General features: G+C 42.7%; 1 protein-coding gene across 1 annotated transcript in view; it reads left to right on the top strand.

Annotated features, from left to right (window-relative positions):
* The window catches only part of LOC112246198 (plexin-B1-like), a 213265-nt gene that overhangs the window by 25797 nt on the left and 163318 nt on the right, over window positions 1-24150 (top strand). The window contains exon 2 of the mRNA XM_042324787.1: window positions 13121-13211. The gene's annotated coding sequence lies outside the window, so the exon portion shown is untranslated. The remainder of the gene's footprint in view (window positions 1-13120; window positions 13212-24150) is intronic.

Here is a 24150-nt window from a genome sequence, read left to right as displayed (position 1 = left end):
CACCTCCAGCTGATCAATGGCAGCTCTTAGGCAGCCGGTATTAACATTCCTCCCATAACTTCAACATGGGCCCGAGCTCCGGCCAGGCCATCTCGTTGCAAGTAGGTGTTCACGGATCCCGTCAGGCTATAACTCCCCCAGCTGTCAAATGTTAAAATGTCCAACGCTGTGTTTGAGTTGGGACAGAGCGAGAGGAGGGAAATACAGTTGGTGTCTGGTTCACGCCACGCCCAGCAGGAACAAAGCTTTAGAGAGGGAGCTGTTAAACAATGAAACCTTTTTATAGCATAAACTCCCCTCTCCCATTTCAGATGATTTGGGTGTTCTGGTGAGGGACGTGAGGCATTGTTTACAATAGACCAGCTCAACTTCACTGAATGAAAGGGGTGGGGTCTGTGCTATTTGCATTTTTCTTAAGTGAACCACTGGCTAACAATAGATTTCAGACATGGTTCGTCACCTACCCACCACACTCTTTGTCAAGTCATGTTGGTAATGTTTTGATATAATGACTGAAGGCTGTAAAACAGGACAAAGTGTGTTAAAACGCTTATCTTCGTTAGTGTGATTTATGTTTTAGGGTTTGTCTCATAGCTTCCCAACTAATGAAAAATATCTCTTAAAGCAGTAGGGACCAAATCCTAACAAAATGCTGATCACTGTATGATTTATTGTAAAGTTAGTTTCTCTCACGTAAAGCTAAGGCCATGAGTAATTGTCTGGGATCCAGTCAGTGTGACTTCAGAGTTGCCTAAACATTATTTACCTGGTTTAAACTATTTATCAGACAGATTCACTCTTCAAATGTGTTGTAATTGTGTTTGGTCATGTTAACAGGGAAACCTAGTGTATTTGTTGTTTTTCTTACCTAAATGCCCTAGTTGCTATGCCACCACAAAGAGGAGAGTGAATTATTTATTTCCTACAAAGAGGTCTAACTTGTCCTGAAAACCACTTTCTATGAAGCTTGAATTCCTTATTGCCAGTATTTTGGAAACACACACACACACAGAGCATCGGATGTGTTCAGCACAGCTGGCCTAATAAGCTTGAGCTGGAGGGAATTCTGGTAGCAGAGAGCGACTGTCAGGACTCACAGATATCACATGCGTATACTTTAAAAAACACACACATACACACTTGGTGCGTACTTCTTGCAAATTCACAGTGTTTAATGGACACTAGTTTTGGTCTCTGGCCATCAAAGTGTTCCAAGGTTTGTGCAAAGTGAACTCTTGTTTATGTCTTCATGTGCAAATATACAGGCTGGGTGGAGAACATAAACATGAGAAAGAACCTTGACCTATTCTTCCGTTATGCTGTTATTTTTGTACCGTCCAAGCACGCAGTCACAGTTTCGGTCGAGCACATTCCACAGATTTTGGGGGTTAACCCAAAAAATGTAAAGAAGTGGGTTGAAAATAAAAACACCCACTTGTCGTGAAGACGAACACATAGATCTCCGGGGGCTGAGATACAATGAAAGGGTTTTTATTGTTTGCCTGTGAATGTAGCTGGCATGGTCATTGGCAGGTCATGTTTCAGTGTATGGGCCATAGTCTCTGTATACTCTGAACTGTCTGTTGGATCCAGCAAAGTTAATTGATCTATTTTGTACTCAGGAGGACAGGTTAGTTATAGCTGAACTGACACCAGTGGGTTTGAGTCAGATGTCTTGACTGTTGTCCACAGGACAGAATTCTACAACATTTGCCTTTTTTATTGAATCTTCACTTGAGCAATGAGTGTTGGGACAAGGCATCATTTATGAGGGTGTGGTTGTTGACCTTGTGGGTTGAAATAGGACTGCACTTGTTTGTTACCAGTCAAGGTGAAGAAAGAACTGTGTTACCAAAATGTTCATTATTAGGTTTACCCATTAAATAGTGTTTGTTATTAGGTTTACCCATTAAATAGTGTTTGTTATTAGGTTTACCCATTAAATGGTGTTTGTTATTAGGTTTACCCATTAAATAGTGTTTGTTATTAGGTTTACCCATTAAATGGTGTTGGTGATTAGGTTTACCCATTAAATAGTGTTTGTTATTAGGTTTACCCATTAAATGGTGTTTGTTATTAGGTTTACCCATTAAATGGTGTTTGTTATTAGGTTTACCCATTAAATGGTGTTGGTGATTAGGTTTACCCATTGAATGGTGTTTGTGATTAGGTTTACCCATTGAATAGTGTTTGTGATTAGGTTTACCCATTGAATAGTGTTTGTGATTAGGTTTACCCATTGAATAGTGTTTGTGATTACGTTTACCCATTGAATCGTGTTGGTGATTAGGTTTACCCATTGAATAGTGTTTGTTATTAGGTTTAGTGTTGGTTATTAGGTTTCCTCATTAAATAGTGTTGGTGATTAGGTTTACCCATTAAATGGTGTTGGTGATTAGGTTTACCCATTAAATGGTATTGGTTATTAGGTTTACCCATTAAATGGTATTGGTTATTAGGTTTACCCATTAAATAATTGGGAGCAAGTATAGAGTGTGCAACTTTCTTTTTCTACAGTTTACTCTTCGTTAGTCAGCTTCTCTAAAACATTTGGGTGTGCGGTGTGCGTCAGCTAATGCTTTCTACCAAGGCCGGGATAATACCAGCATCGCAATACTCATTAGTATCGTGGCAAGGAAACAAAAACTGATTTAATTTCTTTTGGAAAACAGCCCTAATGTTGGAAACAAACATTGTTTTCATCAAGTCACATTTGTTTTCCAAGCTATAGTACACAGTATTTGACATACAACGGGTTTTTAAAGGACCAAAGAGTTTTGTGTGCTTTGTGTTTACATTTTTGCCATGGAAAAAATATTGCCATCATGGTTTGAAAACATCCTTACTTTTTACTAGATCACTCAAGGTGAAGACGCAACAGTAGTATATTATCAATGCTTATCAATGGTAACCAACAATTGAAATGCTATTTCTAGAGCTTACAGACATCACTGGAATAGCCACTTGCTCGATGACCCTGAACCTCCCCCATAGAGCTTCGACAGTCAATCCGTTTCCCATCGACTGCACGCCACAAATTGATTGTCCTGACACTCCCACGACCACATGTCCTAGATAGCAGAAGTCTGTCAACAAGCGTGGTCTCATTTTACTAGGAGTCTCTCGTTACTACTGGTCTCAATGACTAGAGCGATGGCTCTTTGATTCCTCCTCCAAGTTTTGACATTCAAACATTATAATGGAACATGTGCTGATCTTAACCTCAAGCTTGAGGAAATGGTTTTCATCACAATGTCTGCACCCTCTTTATCAAGTCAATAATGTATTTCAAAAAGCCTATATCATCTTGGTGGCTGCTGCTGCTGCAAACAGTCATTGGTCAGACATACTTGGCCTTAGCTGTTTTTCAAATGATCAGATTTGATTTGAAAAGCAGCTTACTGCAGCATTTGATGGCTGCGGATATGAACAATCACCTCAGAGGCTGGAGATGCATCTTCCTATGGATCTTCTCTCCTCCCCTGTTTGTGTTTGTTCAATCAAGTGGAACAAATCATGGAATGTCCTTCATTTAACTTTCTGATTAATTAGCTGATCTTGGCTCTAAAATAGATCCTTAATCTACTGGTTTGTTCCAATCTGTTGGTTTTCATTGAGATGAACGTTTTGGGGAAGTGAAGAGTGTAGGATAACTCTGTGAGAAAGAAATAAACACAGTGAGAAATATGAAGAGGGAAATTCTAGTCGCACCGTCTCGTATTTGTTAGCCCATAAAGATGAAATTTTGATGCAAAAAAACGTTTGAATCAGGAACACAATGTGCTTTTGTTCGAAAACCATACGACCAACTTTCTCTGCCCCCAGTCATCATTACTAGTCACTAAATTGTCATGCTAGAAAGGACCAACCCTGGAAATATCGTCAGAACTGATTCGCCATATTTTGCAGAGACTATGGTCAGGCCGCTAGAGAAAGGCCAATGTGTCACCCACTGACACATTTTACGTTGAGGATTTCCATCCACACTGGTTACCCTTTAGCTGCTGGTTTATGACATCAGTTATCATGTTAAACGAATGAATGTTGTCCAAATCCTGCTTTGATTTTGTACTTCAATATGTTTCTTGCTGCACTATGCGTAGTCACTTTACCTTCGTGTATAAATGACCTGGGCTAACCTGTACCCCCACTCATTGACTCGTTACCGGTACCCCCTGTATATAGCTGCATTGTTCTTTTAACTGTTTTTTAAAACTTTTGTTTATTTAGTAAATATTCTCAATTTTATTTTCCTAACTGCATTGTTGGGCTTGTAAGTAAGCATTTCACGGTAAGATCTACACTTGATTTGCAGATTTAGCATGCTGCTTGGAACATGACTGGAATCATATGCGATAAACCAGAATTCTGTGTTTGGTTGTAGGCCAGTAAGGCCAGGGCCTGACACAGCAAAATCGCATGAACAACACTTTTTTTTTTTCACTCCGTAGACTCTGGAATGGCTCTCTGTTGTGATCTCTGGAGATGTGTGGAAGACTGTCAGACAGGTGGCGGGGACGGCCCGGCCCATCAAGCATGTAGGGAAGGGGGAGGGTCCGAGAGAACATCGCGGTGTGGAGCAGAGGGTGGGTGGGGTGGGACAGCTAGAGGGACGTTGACGTCTCATCCTGGGAGTTAGAAAAGTAGGCAGGTGAGACCTAACTGATAGCCCAGGCGTGCGTGCGTGCCCTAGACTGCACATTAATGCGTTCTTTTCCTCTTACTGAAAACTGAAACATGTTGATGTGAATGGGAGATTTTCCACACAAACACCACGTGTCATTGTCAGATTAAAATGATCGGCTTACTCCTAGTGCGTGCCATTACAGATATGCAGTGGAAACTTAATGAAGTAGCCATACAAATATAGGCTAACTCTCATCATTTTGTCCTATTTTGACTGAAAACACAATTCAACTTTAATGAGTTTGCTGTCATAGGGGCTGAATGAGTTTCCATATCATCAAAGTGAGTGGAGGGGCCCATTCTCTCCCAGTTCTTATTATGAACTAACATGAGTAATTCTGGTTAGTGCTTCACATGGCTTCAGAATTAGGGCTCCAATGAACATTCTCTTTTTGATAATGTTAGTTAGGGAAGGAAGAAATCAGGATAGCATCAGCCACGTGCCAAGTGGCTGGAGAGGGTAAGGCATTTTGGACAGGATGTTGTGAGGTTATATTTGGGACCCTTTTATCTTCTGCTTGACAGGGAAAATGAAAACAGTATATATTTTTTGTATTTAGTTATAGCCCCACCATGGCCAAAGAAGCACTGTCTGTGGTAGTTTTAAGAGCAACAGCTTAACCACTAAAGAATTATGGCATTGTTGGTTTTGTGACACTGTGCTATTTCAGGTTACTTTATGTGTTAGGGGAATGTTTGTTCCAAAACCATCATAGAGGAAGAATAGACAAGCTGGTTGTGTGTGTGTGTGTGTGTGTGTGCATAGCTGGCCAATGTTTTTATAAGAACATCGTTGAGATTTATCTCATGACCCTTATAGTCAATGAACAGATCATATGCTAATTTTCAATATTTATTTAATTTGCCGACGATTTATCAAATCTTTATATAGCCCTTCGTACATCAGCTGATATCTCAAAGTGCTGTACAGAAACCCAGCCTAAAACCCCAAACAGCAAGCAATGCAGGTGTAGAAGCACGGTGGCTAGGAAAAACTCCCTAGAAAGGCCAAAACCTAGGAAGAAACCTAGAGAGGAACCAGGCTGTGGGGTGGCCAGTCCTCTTCTGGCTGTGCCGGGTGGAAATTATAACAGAACATGGCCAAGATGTTCAAATGTTCATAAATGACCAGCATGGTCCAATAATAGTAAGGCAGAACAGTTGAAACTGGAGCAGCATCACGGTCAAATGGACTGGGGACAGCAAGGAGTCATCATGTCAGGTAGTCCTGGGGCATGGTCCTAGGGCTGAGAGAGAGAGAGAGAAACAAACAAACAAACAAACAAACCCTAGCCCCCCCGACACATTAAATACTGGAGGCTGAGACAGGAGGGGTCAGGAGACTGTGGCCCCGTCCGACGGTACCCCCAGACAGGGCCAGACAGGCAGGATATAACCCCACCCACTTTGCCAAAGCACAGCCCCCACACCACTAGAGGGATATCTTCAACCACCAACTTACCATCCTGAGACAAGGCTGAGTATAGCCCACAAAGAACTCCGCCATGGCACAACCCAAGGGGGGGCGCCATCCCAGACAGGATGACCACATCAGTGAATCAACCCACTCAGGTGACGCACCCCTTCCAGGGACGGCAAGAGAGAGCCCCAGTAAGCCAGTGACTCAGCCCCTGTAATAGGGTTAGAGGCAGAGAATCCCAGTGGGAAGAGGGGAACCGGCCAGGCAGAGACAGCAAGGGCGGTTCGTTGCTCCAGAGCCTTTCCGTTCACCTTCCCACTCCTGGGCCAGACTACACTCAATCATATGACCCACTGAAGAGATGAGTCTTCAGTAAGGACTTAAAGGTTGAGACCGAGTTTGCGTCTCTGACATGGGTAGGCAGACCGTTCCATAAAAATGGAGCTCTATAGGAGAAAGCCCTGTCTCCAGCTGTTTGCTTAGAAATTCTAGGGACAATTAGGAGGCCTGCGTCGTGTGACCGTAGCGTACGTGTAGGTATGTACGGCAGGACCAAATCAGAGAGAGAGGTAGGAGCAAGCCCATGTAATGCTTTGTAGGTTAGCAGTAAAACCTTGAAATCAGCCCTTGCTTTGACAGGAAGCCAGTGTAGAGAGGCTAGCACTGGAGTAATATGATCAAATTTTTTGGTTCTAGTCAGAATTCGAGCAGCCGTATTTAGTACTAACTGAAGTTTATTTAGTGCTTTATCCGGGTAGCCGGAAAGTAGAGCATTGCAGTAGTCTAACCTAGAAGTGACAAAAGCATGGATTCATTTTTCTGCATCATTTTTGGACAAAGTTTCTGATTTTTGCAATGTTACGTAGATGGAAAAAAGCTGTCCTTGAAATGGTCTTGATATGTTCTTCAAAAGAGAGATCAGGGTCCAGAGTAACGCCGAGGTCCTTCACAGTTTTATTTGAGACGACTGTACAACCATTAAGATTAATTGTCAGATTCAACAGAAGATCTCTGTGATTTATGGGAACAATGTTTTAGAATGTCCTCTTTTGAAGTTCCATTTTCTCACAGCAGCCTTTATATTGCAGGTTTGAAGTTAGCTATGACGAATCCACGTTTCCCCCAGACTGTTTACAGCCAACTTGTTTCTAAAGTCCCGTGTGGTTTTCCCCCAGACTGTTTACAGCAAACTAGTTTTCTGAAGTCCCGTGTGGTGTGGCAGTGATTATTATTTTTGAAATTCTCTGTACGTCTGACCTGATTTACGTTGAGTTGGCCCCATTCGGGCCAGTTAAAAAAGGCCTTGTTTATTTGGAGCGCCGGTCATGTCGGAGTGGGCTTTTAGTACAATGAGTGTGAGGGAGGGTACAATTACCCATCTGTTTAGTGCTGGTGACCCCCCCCCCCTTTGGCAGGGGTGAAATGGGTCATTGAAATGGGTCCAGTCCATTTCATGGCCACAATTGTACCCATTTTAAGGTAACTGTCCAGTGAAATTCTCACTTGTATCCAAATAAATAATGTTGTTGACGGATTTCTATACTCGTATTTGTGGCCAAAGCATAAATTGGAGAGGAAAAAACACTTCAAAACCCCCACCCTCAGACTTGTTTCAGACTTGCTATTTCCTTATAGATGATAATGTCATCCTCTAAGGAGGATGAGCTGGACAAGCAGTGGTCTACTCACATGACTATTTTTATTGACCCGGATACGTCCACACCGTTCTGTTGTTGGGGTACGTCCACACCATTCTGTTGTTGGGGTACCTCCACACCATTCTGTTGTTGGGGTACCTCCACACCATTCTGTTGTTGGGGTACCTCCACACCATTCCAACACAGGATTGCTGTTTTTTTAACACTGTTAGCTTCCCTTCCAAAAAATGTAATTATTTCACGCATATCGCAATTAATTCTAGGTCATATTTCATAAAAATATATTTTCTTTAACTTGGCAAGTCAGTTAAGAACAAATTCTTATTTACAATGATGGCCTACTGGGGAACAGTGGCTGCCTTGTTCAGGGCAGACGGACAGATTTCTACATTGTCAGCTCGGGGATTCGATCCAGCAACCTTTCGGTTACTGGCCCAACGCTCGAACCACTAGGCTACCTGCCGCTCTGATGACGGACTACCCCGGCCAAACTCTAACCCAGACTACGCTGGGCCAATTGTGCGCCTTCCCGATGGTACTCCCAATCACGGCCGGTTGTGATACAGCATGGAACCAAACCAGGATGCAGTGCCTTAGACCACTGCACCACTCGGGAGCCCACTGGACAGTTACATTAAAGTGGAACTGACAGCATTTTAGCAACATGAATTCTGTTCATATACACCCCCAGGAAGAATATAACCCTTTTAGAAAATGATCTTGACAAGCGAGAACTTGAAAATGACATTATCTAAGTGTTCATCAATTATTCAAATGTTTGTGATTTACATATACTAAAGCAGAGTGAAAATAACTATAGCAATATAGAGTGGTGAACGTTTGGACAATTAATAGACACTGCAGTAAATACAACTTAATAAAAAACTTCTGTCTCGTCCAGGACCGGAGTCTTCTCAGACCGGTGCACCATACCAGAGCTGCTGTAGCCTTTATGCAAACAAGCCATTTGCCACACAGGCCTGCCATCATTCACTTTGAACTGAACTGTGTTTACAGGCAGTTAAAAACAGCGTGACTTTAGATCATTAGAATGCATTCACCAAAAGTTACAAAATACACCTGACTTGATTTCTGTAAATATGTAAAACACCATGGGAGTCCTCTTACATTAGGAAAATGTACAGTCCTATTGATCAAACAAGTAGACTCTCTATCCCTCAGTTATGCACATCAACAAGATCAACAACTAATGCCAGCCAGATCAAGATGAGCTAAAATCTAATGAAGGAACATTCGATTAACCGTCTCAAACGTTTTCAGGTAGTTGCCTGTCAACATTGCACTGATAAACAATGGGGAAGCCTACTCGTCCTTCTGCAGCTTGTCCCAACCAAGCACCCAGCTAACTGGCTAAAGTTGGCTAGCTAGCTACTTCCAGACACAAATGAGAGAACACCTCACTCTGACCATTTTATTCACCCTAGCAGAGCTGGTTAGCTAGGCTGTTTTATATGTGATCTAGAGCATTCTTGACTAACAATTACTTTTTTTGCTTATGTTTACTGACACCGGTTCATATTCAACCGGTGTTGCGTTCGTAAATGAATCAGTTATTTTACTCTGGCACACTCAGATGAGAAACTGGGAATTTGATATTTCTAACTGATTGTTTCATATCTGCAAGGTAGTTAAAACACTGTCAGTTCCACTGTTTTAAGTGTTAAAAGCATCCTGCTTAAAACCTCCATTAAAACCTCTTTGGGCTGAGATCCCGCGAACGATCGATATGACAACAATCAGTGAAAGTGCAGGGCGCCAAATTCAAACAACAGAAATCTCATAATTAAAATTCCTCAAACATACAAGTATTTTACACTATTTTAAAGATACACTTCTTGTTAATCCCACCACAGTGTCCGATTTCAAATAGGGTTTACGGCGGAAGTACCACAAATGATTGATCGGTCAGAGCCAAGTCACAGAAAAACACAGCCACTTTTCCAGCCAAAGAGAGGAGTCACAAAAAGCAGAAATATAGATAAAATGAATCACTAACCTTTGATCTTCATCAGATGACACTCATAGGACTTCATGTTACACAATACATGTATGTTTTGTTCGATAAAGTTCATATTTATATCCAAAAATCTCAGTATACATTGGCGCGTTATGTTCAGTAGTTCCTAAAACATCCGGTGATTTTGCAGAGAGCCACATCAATTTACAGAAATACTCATCATAAATGTTGATGAAAATTCAAGTGTTATACATGGAACTTTAGATCAACTTCTCCTTAATGCAACCGCTGTGTCAGATTTAAAAAAAGCTTTACCGAAAAAGCACACCATGCAATAATCTGAGTATGGCGCTCAGATACCAAAACAACCCAAACAGATATCCGCCATGTTGTGTCGTCAGAAATAGCATTATAAATATTCGCTTACCTTTTGATGATCAGAATGCACTCCCAGGAATCCCAGTTCCACAATAAATGTTTGCTTTGTTTGATAGTCCATCATTTATGTCCAAATACCTCCTTGTTGTTCACGTGTTCTGTACACAACCCAAACTCGCGGGTAAGTCCATGCGAAAGTTCAGATAAAGTCATATTACAGTTCGTAGAAACATGTCAAACGAAGTATAGAATCAATCTTTAGGATGTTTTTTTTTTTTTATAAAAAAAATTTTTTTACTCCCCTTTCTCCCCAATTGTTAGAGACAAAGTGCTTGAATGCTATGCCGGAAGCCAGCTGCACGAATGTGTCTGAGGAAACACTGTGCACCTGGCGACCTGGTTAGCGCACACTGCGCCCAGCCCGCCACAGGAGTCGCTAGTGCGCGATGAGACAAGGATATCCCTACCGGCCAAGCCCTCCCTAACCCGGACGACGCTAGGCCAATTGTGCGTCGCCCCATGGACCTCCCGGTCGCGGCCGGCTGCGACAGAGCCTGGGCTCGAACCCAGAGTCTCTGGTGGCACAGCTAGCACTGCGATGCAGTGCCCTAGACCACTTCGCCACCCGGGAGGCCCTTTTTTATGATGTTTTTAACATAAATCTTCAATTAATGTTCCAACCGGAGAATTCCTTTGTCTGTATAAATGCAATGGAACAGAGCTCGCTCTCACGTGTACGAACGGCACGTCACGACTTTCCCACTTCCTGGTTGGATTTTGTCTCAGGTTTTTGCCTGCCATATGAGTTCTGTTATACTCACATACATCATTCAAACCGTTTTAGAAACTTCAGTGTTTTCTATCCAAATATACGAATAATATGCCTATATTAGCAACTGGGACTGAGTAGCAGGCAGTTTACTTTGGGCACCTCTGGGCACCTTATTCATCCAAGCTACTCAATTCTGCCCCCAACCATAAGAAGTTCAATTAAAGTGAATTTTGGTGTGTCACAAGTGCCTTTTCACAATTCAATCAAGCCCAACCCTACAGCCCTACAAAATACCATTTACTTCCTGTCAGAGGTAGTCAACAGCTGACAATGCAAGATGTGCACACAGTGTAGGTCTATGATAAAGGTTTACACGATCTAGCTATACTTACTATTTCTGATAAGGTTATCTGTAGACTGTGTGCTTGACCTGAGGGACCATTGTTCTATTAATCCCTGAATGGGAAGTCTTATGGGGAGAACAAAAAAGATCTAAGACAACATTCTCAATTTCAGCCTCCACCAAACTGCATGAAGATAAACATTCAGGTCAAAACGATGAACCAAACAATATCCAATATACTGTAGATCCATTTGTTTTCATTCAGACGTCAACTCAGGCTCTAGCAGTCAATGTCTAGGTAGTGATAAATTAATGAGTTGGTTTATCACTGACCTAGCAGCTCAGGTTTTCCCTTGGGTCTGTGCTTGCCTCACCTGAGGGAAACGTTGCGCGGCATGACCCGACAGATCCAGAAATAGGAAGTTTCACGGATGAGCCAGGGCTCAGCTGGCGAAAGGCCTCAGGGTTTTAAATGTCGCCATGGCGATGACAAAATGCCAAGACAGCAGATGCTACTACAGTGCAGACCCCGGGCAGAAACATATTGTTTACTTACCACTGCCTTTTTACTGCCTGTAGGGATTTATGGAGATTCTCCAGGTTTGACCAAATGTTGGTGCTGTTGACAGGCAGTATTCCTTGACAATGGCTGTCTTTTTTTAACTCCTTTGCAGAAGTGAATAACATTCCTTACAATCACCTAAAATGCATTGTCAAGGTGCACAATGTGATTTTTAGTCTGGGAATAAGCTTAAAGTCCTACTCCAGTCACCTTTTCAGCTCATATCACCTGATTTTACTTAATAAAAGGCACATCTCAATAGGTGGTCCAGGTGTACTCTGACGTGGTGTGTGTGTGTGTGTGTGGCGGGGGGGTTCCTCCTTGTTCTCTATTGGGGGGAGGCCGATGACATCAGTGGGCACCATTAGGCCTCCTTGAATGTCCTACTCCATGAAGTTTGTACTTGTGTCTAAAAAAATAAATACCTATTTTGCTCAAAATATATATTTGTGTGTACGTTACTGTACTTAGACACAGGTACTTTTCCTGTTGAATATCCCATTTGAGCTGGGTCTGGTAAACCACCTTTGAAGTTGTTTCGTCTGGTCGGTCTTTGATCCATTTTTGTTTGGCGTTGCGAAATCAGTTTAATTACTGACATTTACTCTGGACTAATCTGTTTTCTCTGGATGATTTATATAATGTCTACACTTGTTCCTAACTGGTAATTGACCTGCTTATAACTCTATGTCCAGTAATTCTCTGACCATGTCGTGTGGGAGTCTCTTTAAAAGCACTTCAATGGGCCCCGTTAAGGCATCAGCATGCATGCTTCAGTTCGGCTGGCACCCTTAAAAGACCTTCACTTGAAAAATGAGAAAAAAAAGCATCAATAGTACTGTTTGTCAATGTTTAGATGCCGTAGCCAGTATACACTTCCTCAAAATGGTCAGAATTAATCCAAGATAATTTAAGAAATCTCTTCATTTTGATGATTTTCCAAAGACATCTTAGTAGCACCTCTGACAAAGGCTGCCTTGACCTAATCCTGTAGGCCTCACCTGGGCAGTATGACTCAAGCTAAACAATTCCATAAGTTTAGCTCCGGCCAGTCGGAGAAAGATCATTAGCATATAATTGCATATGTAGCAGCCTTCAAGTGATTGCTCCTCTGAGTCTTTTAGCAATATGATAATGTATTCATAATAGGATATTCTGTAGCCTAGTATCAAGTACTTTCACTTAACTAAATGCATTTATTTTTACTTGTATGTTTTCTTACATGCTTATCCACTAGTAGTACAGACCTGTAAAATATTTTCTTTCCATGTTTTCAGCATCATCGTCTTTTGTTGATTTTAATCTCCTCTTCTCCTTCTTCAGGTTTGGACTGGTGTACATGGGGGAACAGCAAGTGGAATTCTGGGATGTTTGCAATGTCAGCGAAGGAACAGTAGAACTTGTATTTCTACAGGTAAGAACCCTAAGTCTTTGTCTGTTTCTGATATGGGTGTATGACTGACAGGAAGGAATACTGTGGGAATGGAACGGTATGCTCACACAATAAAACATGGCCTCCACGTCATAGCCATCCACCGTTTCTCAATCTGGTCTTAAAAACCATCTATGTAAGTTCGCTGTCACACGTAAGAAAGGAGTGAGCAGACATCCTGCCCAGATCATCCTGAAGACGATTTTGGACATTTATCTAGGTAGATAGTCTTATTTTAAAGAGGGCAGTGCTCATTGTGGCAACAGGAATAATCGTTTTGACTTTCTAGACATTTCCTCTAATTCATCTTAAATATGCAAATAGCTCAGGGCTTGGGATTGGAGTTTTCCACCCTCTGGTGACAAGTCCACTTCCATCGACCGCATCCCAACGCATTCAGCAGCTATTCCAAGTGTCGACGTCTGGTCCCAATTACCTCCCCAAACCAGAGGATTTGGCTGCTTTGAGGACCAAAGGGCCCTCCTACAGTAGCTTTTATCCGTTTGTTTTCATATTTCCCTTTGGTTAGCCTTCCTTCTCCTCTTCGCCTTTTTTGGCCCAGCCAAGGATTATTTTATTTCTTCCTCCCATGCTGACCTTGGTTATGTAAACTCTCCTCTTGATCCCCCTTTGATTCCACCCAGTCCAAGTTGCCACTTTGCCAGCTAGGACCACTAGCTCCCACAAAGCCCAGTTTTTCAATTACGTTGTGGAATCGGATTAGGGACTATTTCTTCCCAGGCTGGCTGGGTGGGAGAAGGGGGGGAGGATTGAAGGTGGGGGTGGGTGCGTACGAGGAAGGAGTGTCGTTGTGTGAGTGTGTGTGAGCTGTTTACTCCTCCACTAACCTCTCCTCGTGGCCCTTGTGGCAAAGCAACCACCATTGTCACAGCAACCATTGTCACAGCAACCATATCTGTTTTATTCCCATCTTTTTATTTCTGTCCTTACCCCATTATTAAACCTTTTCACACAAAAGCCAAACATTGAGGAAACATTGGGGAAACGTTGGGGAAACACACTGGCTTCAGACCCTTTTCATCAGCACCCTTTGGACTCTCTCTATTCTAAGGCAACAGTTGTCACCGTGTCAGAAACATTTTGTTCTCAGTTTAGTAAACCCTTTTCCACTATTAGTCTTTCTCGTTACCCGGTTAGACAAATGCTCCGGAAAACGCAGAAAACCTTGAGGAAACTTAAAGCAGATATTTGTCAGTGGCTCGCTGTCGCAGATTATCACGGAGTAACCTTTTGTCTCCATTAGTTCCCTTACCTCTCAGTATGTTCCCTATGGCTGTAGCAGCCCTCAGCCAAGCCTGTGATTTGAGCTCTGTTTAGACAGAACTTCCTGTGGCCTTGGAGCGTGTGCCTCCTGAGTGTCTTATTATTGTCTACATTTTCACTGGGATTTGTCTGGGAGGGGACTGATTTTATGGTAACTATGTACACACACACAGTGATTTCTTGAGGGAGTGGTGTTTTGGTTGACTGCTAGGGCCTCCCCACGTCCAGTAGCTCTTCTGGTGCCCTGCCTCTGTGTGTTTAGCCAGCTGCTCATCTCTCTCACACACACCCATATTACAGGGAAATGATCAGCCAGGGCAGCCAGGAAACCAGCAGCCACACTGCAGGGGAGGTGCCTGCCTGAACTTTACCCCCAGCAGAGACTCCCTGAACATCACACACCTGGTCTAGACACTAATATAACCACAGTGCTATAACAATCAGACTGTGTAATGGAGTCATTCAAAACCCATTGCACAATTTACTTTAGGATTGGTCTTTTAGGAACCATCAGCAACAGTACTTATACCACGAGAGAGAATAGATACGATCAATTATGTTATTACGGTACAGCAGATGTGGAAATGGGAATGTGTTGTTCTGAACTGTGTCCTGTGTTTTGAGGGGTAGGGAAATGAGATGCAAAGTATGGCGGCGCTCAATCTGCTCAGTCTACTCACCATGTATTGTTTCAGTCAGGTCTATTGATTTAAAATGGTATTTTGTGTAACTGGTCTCCATGCTAAGAGCCATGATTGCAGCTTTGTTCCTTGTTTGGCACTCCTGTTCAACTCCAAACTGACCATGGCAGGCAGTTTTGAAACCAAGCCTAAAGGAACAAATACCAAACCACTTCGGCACTCAGACTTGTGTAAACACACACACACACACACTTTCACTGACGTTAGTATTGCTACAACCCTTGCCTTCAGGCCTCTGCAACAAAACCTTGAAGAAATTAGCCAAAAAAAAATGTATTCTGCTTTGCCTTCAGCCATGTCTTTCTGCATGAACATACTCACACCTGAATGAGTTAATATACATCCCTCATGTAATCAGCAGTCTCGATCTACATAGTCTCTTTGTAGAGTAAGGTGACTTTCCTTCAGCGACGGAGCAGTATTCATAACAAGCAGGCAGAAGTAATCAAATCATGTCCCTTTTTTAATCTCCGTCTAACAAACGATGTTCGGCTATAATGCATTTGGCCAAATCTAAGAAAGGGAGGGAGAGGTAACACTCCTTCAGAGGTCGTCCTCCGTTCCCTGTCATCCAATGTCACCTCCATCCATCCCTCTCTTCTTCCCGCTCCGCAGAAACAGTCTGGAATCGTAGTCACCACTTGATTGTTTCTGTGATATTCACATGGCCTACTGTTGATGCTCCAGGGCTGTAGAGGAGACCTTTATCAATAATGTTTTGTGTCTAATGCTCCGTTGCTCAAGTACAGAACATTCTACAGCGTATTAGACATGGGAGGTGTAGTGTTTTAAGATTTGGTTCCTCACCTTTGATGCGGTGGACTTAAATATCCTGCACTGTCAAAGAAAGGCTTTGAAATGGTAGAACTGGGTCAATACCTTGACAGTTTTACAACTGTGCATACGGTTGGGCCAGCCCTGAAACGGCTCGCGTAGAACCATTTCTGTGTTGCCAGTTGTTCATAGTGTCTCAGTTGGTAGAGCAAAGCACTTGCAGCACCAAATGTTTCGCATTCCTGCTTGGGCCACCTACAGTGCATTCGGAAACTATTCAGACCCCTTTTCCCACATTTTACATTACAGCTTATTCTAAAATGGATTCAAATCGTTTCCCCCCTCATCAATCTACACACAATACCATATGACAAAACAAAAAACAGTTTTTAGACATTTTTGCAAATGTAATAAAAATATGTTTTTATATATGTATTCAGACCCTTTACTCAGTACTTTTTGTAAGCACCGTGGGCAGCTATTACAGCCTCGAGTCTTCTTGGGTATGACGCTACAAGCTTGGCACACCTGTATTTGGGGAGTTTCTCTCATTCTTCTCTGCAGATCCTCTCAAGCTCTGTCAGGTTGGATGGGGAGCATCACTGCACAGCTATTTTCAAGCCTCTCCGGAGATGTTAGATCGGGTTCAAGTCCGGGCTCTGGCTTGGCGACTCAACGACATTCAGACTTGCCCCAAAGCCACTCCTGAGTTGTCTTGGCTGTGTGCTTAGGGTCGTCGTTCTGTTGGAAGATGAACCTTCACTCTAATCTGAGGTACTGAGCGCTCTAGAGCAAGTTTTCATCAAGGATCTCTCTGTACTTTGCTCTGTTCATGTTTCCTTCGATCCTGAGTAGCCTCCCAGTTCATGCAGCTGAAAAACATCCCCACAGCATGATGCTGCCACCCTCATGCTTTACTACCGTAGGGATGGTGCCAGGTTTCCTCCAGATGTGACTGTTGGCATTCAGGCCAAAGAGGTCAATCTCAGTTTGATCAGACCAGAGAATCTTGTTTCTCATGGTCTGAGAGTCGTTAGGTGCCTTTTGGCAAACTCCAAGCTGGCTGTAGGATGCCTTTTTTACCTAAGAGTGCCTTCCATCTTCCCACTCTACCATACAGGCCTGATTGGCGGAGTGCTGCAGAGATGGTTGTCCTTCTGGAAGGTTCTCCCGTTTCCACAGAGGAACTATGGAGCTCTGTCAGAGTGACCATCGGGTTCACCTCCCTGACCAATATCCTTCTCCCCCAATTACTCATTTTGGCCAGGCGGCGAGCTCTAGGATGAGTCTTGATGATTATAAACTTCTTCCATTTTAAAATGATGGAAGCCACTGTGTTCTTGGGGACCTTCAATGCTGTTGAAATGTTTTAGTACCCTTCCCCAGATCTGTGCCTCGACACAATCCTGTCTCAGAGCTCTACAGACAATTCCTTCAATCTCATGGCTTGGTTTTTGCTCCAAAACGCACTGTCAACTGTGGGACCTTATTTAGACTGCTGTGTGCCTTACCAAATCTTGTCCAATCAGTTGAATTTACCCCAGGTGGACTCTAATCATCTCAAGGATGATCAATGGAAACCAGATGCACCAGAGTTCAATTTGGAGTCTTATAGCAAAGGGTCTGAATACTTATGTAAATAAGGTATTTCAGTTTAAAAAAATTATATTAATTTGCACAAATGTCTGAACCTATTTTCGCTTTGTCATGATGGGGTATTGTGTGAAGGTTTAGGAAAAAACATTTAATACATTTCAGAATAAGTCTGTAACGTAACAAAAAAAAAGTGAAGGGTCTGAATACTTTCCGAACGCACCGTATAGATGTAAATGTATTCACGCATGGCTAAGTTGCTTTGGATAAAAACTTCTGCTAAATGTCATGTATTATGGTATACGCTCACCGGCCCATTTATTTGGTGCACCACCCCGTTCATGAAAATGGATCGCTCCTACAGACAGGGAGTCATGTGGCCATTGCTTGCAATATAAAGCAGGCAGACAGGCATCGAGGCGTTTACTCGCTGTTCAATTGAACGTTAGAATGGGTAAAACTAAGTAACTTTGAGCCTAGCATGATCGCCGGTGACCGGCACGGCGAGTCCAGTATCTCAGAAAAGGCTGTCCTCCTGGACTTTTGACACACGACAGTGTCTAGAGTTTACAGAGACTGGCGCGACAAACAAAACATCCAGTCAGCGGCAGTCCTGGGGGCGAAAACAGCTGGTTGATGAAAGGGGTCGAAGCAGTATGGCAAGAATGGTACAAGCTAACAGGCGGACCCCAAACAGACATAAAGGAGCAGTACAACAGGGGTGTGCAGACCTGCATCTCAGCACAACTCGTTGCTGAAATAGCCAAATCTACTTATTTTGAAGGGGTGTCCACATACCTTTTTCTGTGTGTTTATTCACATTGCTCATATTTTGCCCAGATATTCATTTGGAATGACCTGGACTTCCTAAGAATGAGATGTACCAAATATGAAATTCATGGCGGATATTGTGTAGTGTGAAAGCCACTTAAGATACAGTACAGTCTCTTGAGGATTTGGATTAATGCATCCAGGGTCCAGTACTGGAGCTCTGTAAGACATCTAGTAGTTTAATACTATATGAGCTATTCAGCTGTTCATTTAGCCATTTCTTTCTGATTTAGCTTCCTACATATGTTCAAATGTTAATCCAGAAATACTTCGATAGGGGTTGGATTGTGCCCTTGGCAGCTCAACTGGGTCACAGCCTGCATTGTGGTTGGTTTTGCTATTCAAATGTATTAATATGGGAAAATGTCCCGACCTTGCAGAACGACCGCTGTGGTTTTGTTCGCCTTGGTTTATTTGTTTGTGGGTTGGTCTTTGTTTTAGGGCTGTGCTTAAAATATTCATCTGGAATGTTCTCCATGGGAAATTAAATAATGAATGTTAAATGTGTCTTAAAAGAAAACTGTAGCATTTTCTCTTTATACAGTAATCAATAATGTATATTTCCCTAAACAATTAGTTTATTTTTTAGATGTTGCTTCAATATATCCACATCATTTCCCCTACCTCATGATGCCATCTATTTTGTGAATTGCACCAGTCCCTCCTGCAGCAAAGCACCCCCACAACATGATGCTGCCACCCACGTGCTTCACGGTTGGGATGGTGTTCTTCGGCTTGCAAGCCTCCCCCTTTTTCCTCCAAACATAATGATGGTCATTATGGCCAAACAGTTCTATTTTTGTTTCATCTGTCCAGAGGACATTTCTCCTAAAAGTACGATCTTTGTACCCATGTGCAGTTGCAAACCGTAGTCTGGCTTTTTTATGGCGGTTTTGGAGCAGTGGCTTCTTCCTTGCTGAGCGGCCTTTCAGGTTGTCAATATAGGACTCGTTTTACTGTGGATATAGATACTTTTGTACCGGTTTCCTCCAGCATCTTCAAGGTCCTTTGCTGTTGTTCTGGGATTGATTTGAACTTTTCACACCAAAGTACGTTATCTCTCAGAGACAGAACTCCTTTCTGAGTGGTATGACGGCTGCGTGGTCCCATGGTGTTTATACTTGCATACTATTGTTTGTACAGATGAATGTGGTACCTTCAGATGTTTGGAAATTGCTCCCAAGGATGAACCAGACCTTTGTAGGTCTTGGCTGATTTCTTTTTATTTTCACATGATGTCAAGCAAAAAGGCACTGAAATACGTTCACAGGTACACTTCCAATTGACTCAAATGATGTCAATTAGCCCATCAGAAGCTTCTAAAGCCATGACATCAATTTCTGGAATTTTCCAAGCTGTTTAAAGGCACAGTCAACTTGGTGTATGTAAACTTCTGACCCACTGGAATTGTGATACAGTCAATTATAAGTGAAATAATCTCTGTTAATAACAATAGTAGGTAAAATTACTTGTGTCATTCACAAAGTAGATGTCCTAACCGACTTGCCAAAACTATAGTTTGTTAACCTCTAGCGTCGAGCAATCCCGTAAGCGTAATTATAGCCTCAAGCTCATTACCATAACGCAACGTTAACTATTCATGAAACTCGCAAATGAAATGAAAGAAATATATTCACTCACAAGCTTAGCCTTTTGTTAACACTGTCATCTCAGATTTTCAAAAAATGCTTTTCAACCATAGCTACACAAGCATTTGTGTAAGAGTATTGATAGCTAGCATAGCATTAAGCCTAGCATTCAGCAGGCAACATTTTCACAAAAACAAGATAAGCATTCAAATAAAAGTGAGAGAAAGAGGGGCAAGACTAAGACAATTGTAGACAGTAAAAATACAATGAAAGACAGGGACATAAGGACAAAGCGAGAGACGGTCAGAGAGAGAACCTAATCAAGAGAAACCAAGCTGTTAAAATGAGAGCTAGAATGTGCAGAAGATCTATGGTCTCCGGCTGACTGGGGAATCCCCACAGGTACAGCGGTATAGTTAAACAAACATGGGCCTGATCAGTAATGGTCTCCGGCTGACTGGAGAATCCCCACAGGTACAGCGGGATAGTTAAACAAACATGGGCCTGATCAGTAATCAAATCAAATCAAATTTATTTATATAGCCCTTCGTACATCAGCTGATATCTCAAAGTGCTGTACAGAAACCCAGCCTAAAACCCCAAACAGCAAGCAATGCAGGTGTAGAAGCACGGTAATGGACGCAGGTCCCCAAGTACTTAGGTCCTCAAGCCTACTTAGCTAAGTACTTAGCCTAAACACACACTCACTCACTCTGCTATTCTCCTGGGGAGTTAATGCAAGTTGACAAATTGGGACATGTCCCCTCTTGCTCCATGCTCTAGCCTGAGACGGGCCTCTGCAATTAGAGAGGGTCATATGAGGACTTATGGGCCACTCAACCTGGGTCATATGAGGACTTCAGGAAGCCTTGATTAAGTTTTATTAGTTGATTTACTGTATGTGAAAATGGCCCGTGTGAGTGAGGTGGGTAGCTGTCATAGTGCCATGCCAAGGGTTGTTTCTGATAATAAAGGCAACGGTGATTTGGGGCGGTTGGGTTTGGAGACATTGTTTTGTCATGGCTGGTCAGGAATCTGGACTGTTTTCAGTGTGTTGATACGCTGTTATGAATACCGTCTTTGATTGTATCTCAAGGACTGCTGAACAAGGCTCTCCTAACGAGGCTGGACCGCGGTGAAGAGAGATTAATGAAGACACTAGGGAATTGGAGGAGCAGAAGGTGGGCAAAAAAATGTGTGTAATTATCAGTCTCAGCATCTGTTACCGGACTTTATTTCTTTCTTTTTTAACACAAAGATCCAAGGGTCTGCTTTAGGAGAACGTAGCCTCTCATCGTTGTCCAGTGCCAGAATGACTTTTCATACAACCCTCCTCAAAATCCCTTTGAAAGCTCTGATCAACACATTAATAGTCATTGACTTTCTAAAAAATGGTGTATACAGAAACCAACAGTCTACTTTAGCATGTTGGTGTGAATGATATGTCCATAGTGGTTACTTTAGCTATGTGGCATGGCCTGGCAGGACAGTGTATAGGTAGATAGCATGTCCAGGCTAGTGTATAGGTAGATAGCATGTCCAGGCTAGTGTATAGGTAGATAGCATGTCCAGGCTAGTGTATAGGTAGATAGCATGTCCAGGCTAGTGTATAGGTAGATAGCATGTCCAGGCTAGTGTATAGGTAGATAGCATGTCCAGGCTAGTGTGTATAGGTAGATAGCATGTCCAAGCTAGTGTATAGGTAGATAGCATGTCCAGACTAGTGTGTATAGGTAGATAGCATGTCCAGACTAGTGTGTATAGGTAGATAGCATGTCCAAGCTAGTGTATATAGGTAGATCTCATGTCCAAGCTAGTGTGTATAGGTAGATCTCATGTCCAGGCAGGCTAGTGTATATAGGTAGATCTCATGTCCAGGCAGGCTAGTGTATATAGGTAGATCTCATGTCCAGGCAAGCTAGTGTGTATAGGTAGATCTCATGTCCAGGCAGGCTAGTGTGTATAGGTAGATCTCATGTCCAGGCAGGCTAGTGTGTATAGGTAGTTGGCATGTCCAGGCAGGCTAGTGTATATAGTGAGATAGCATGGCATGTCCAGGTAGGTGGGTGGGTGTGGATCAATGCCCCCTCTAGATCTGCCCATCAGTGTTAACAGGAAAAGAGTGTGACAAATCATCTGTGTCTACATGAGGTTATAGTGACCCTGTGGGGACCGAGGTCCATACTGTGTCTGTGTGGGTAGGTTTACATTTGTGGTTGTGTGTGTGCATGTGCGCTCCCCTCTCCCCTTTTCTTTAAGCTTCCAACATCCCACCAAACCTCCACACACACAGAGTCCGATTTGTGGTCAGCGGTAGGGGGCTGGGGTGCTCGAGAGGTGTCCATTGTGTTTTAAATAGAGCTGATTGGAACAGAAGGAATAAGAACCCCCCCTCTTGCCTAGACCCCTATCCTCATACACTAGAGCTGGGATGATAAACTGAAAATGATCGATACAGACCGAACAGACTTTTTATCGAGGAAATTTTTCTGATATCGATAATAATGATTAGTGGCCTAAAGGAATGTGTGACGTTTGATATGAAGTCTGTTAATATGGGCTATTGCTAACTGGACAATTGATTGCTACAATATTCAAGTAGTATTTTTAAGGGTGATGTAAGAAAAACTAACTGGTGCACATTAATGTGATGAATTTATCGTTCAATTTATTGTTATCATGATAATTCAGTCTTCAATTGCTCAGTCTTTCTCTGTTTTTCTTTCATTTTCTTGGTCTTCCTGTGTGTCTCTCGCTCTCTTACTATCCTCTCTCGCTCTCTTACTATCCCCTCTCTCTCTCTTACTATCCCCTCTCTCTCTCTTACTATCCCCTCTCTCTCTCTTACTATCCCCTCTCTCTCTCTTACTATCCCCTCTCTCTCTTACTATCCCCTCTCTCTCTCTTACTATCCCCTCTCTCTCTCTTACTATCCCCTCTCTCTCTCTTACTATCCCCTCTCTCTCTCTTACTATCCCCTCTCTCTCTCTTACTATCCCCTCTCTCTCTCTTACTATCCCCTCTCTCTCTCTTACTATCCCCTCTCTCTCTCTTACTATCCCCCTCTCTCTCTCTTACTATCCCCTCTCTCTCTCTCTTACTATCCCCTCTCTCTCTCTCTCTTACTATCCCCTCTCTCTCTCTTACTCTCTCTTACTATCCCCTCTCTCTCTCTTACTATCCCGTCTCATCCCCTCTCTCTCTCTTTACTATCCCGTCTCTCTCTCTCTTACTATCCCCTCTCTCTCTCTCTTACTATCCCCTCTCTCTCTCTCTTACTATCCCCTCTCTCTCTCTTACTATCCCCTCTCTCTCTCTTACTATCCCCTCTCTCTCTCACTATCCCCTCTCTCTCTCTCACTATCCCCTCTCTCTCTCTCTCTTACTATCCCCTCTCTCTCTCTCTTACTATCCCTCTCTCTCTCTTACTATCCCTCTCTCTCTCTCTCTTACTATCCCCTCTCTCTCTCTTTACTATCCCCTCTCTCTCTCTCTTACTATCCCCTCTCTCTCTCTCTCTTACTATCCCCTCTCTCTCTCTCTTACTATCCCCTCTCTCTCTCACTATCCCCTCTCTCTCTCTCTTACTATCCCCTCTCTCTCTTACTATCCCCTCTCTCTCTCACTATCCCCTCTCTCTCTCTTACTATCCCCTCTCTCTCTCTTACTATCCCCTCTCTCTCTCTTACTATCCCCTCTCTCTCTCTTACTATCTCTTACTATCCCCTCTCTCTCTCTCTTACTATCCCCTCTCTCTCTCTCTTACTATCCCCTCTCTCTCTCTCTTACTATCCTCTGTCAATTCAATTCAAGGTGCTTTATTGGCATGGGAAACGTGTTAACATTGCCAAAGCAAGTGAGGTAGATAATATGTAAAGTGAATATATAAAGTGAAATAAACAATAAAAATTAACAGTAAACATTACACATACAGAAGTTTCAAAACAATAAAGACAATCCAAATGTCATATTATATATATATATATATATATATAGTGTTTTTAACAATGTACAAATGGTTAAAGGACACAAGATAAAATAAATAAGCATAAATATGGGTTGTATTTACAATGGTGTTCTTCACTGGTTGCCGTTTTCTCGTGGCATCAGGTCACAAATCTTGCAGCTGGGATGGCACACTGTGGAATT

This window comes from Oncorhynchus tshawytscha, linkage group LG07, assembly GCF_018296145.1.
Source record: "Oncorhynchus tshawytscha isolate Ot180627B linkage group LG07, Otsh_v2.0, whole genome shotgun sequence".
NCBI lineage: Eukaryota > Metazoa > Chordata > Actinopteri > Salmoniformes > Salmonidae > Oncorhynchus > Oncorhynchus tshawytscha.
The sequence above is the reverse complement of the archived record's forward strand: the minus strand, read 5'-3'. Positions and strand labels throughout refer to the sequence as shown.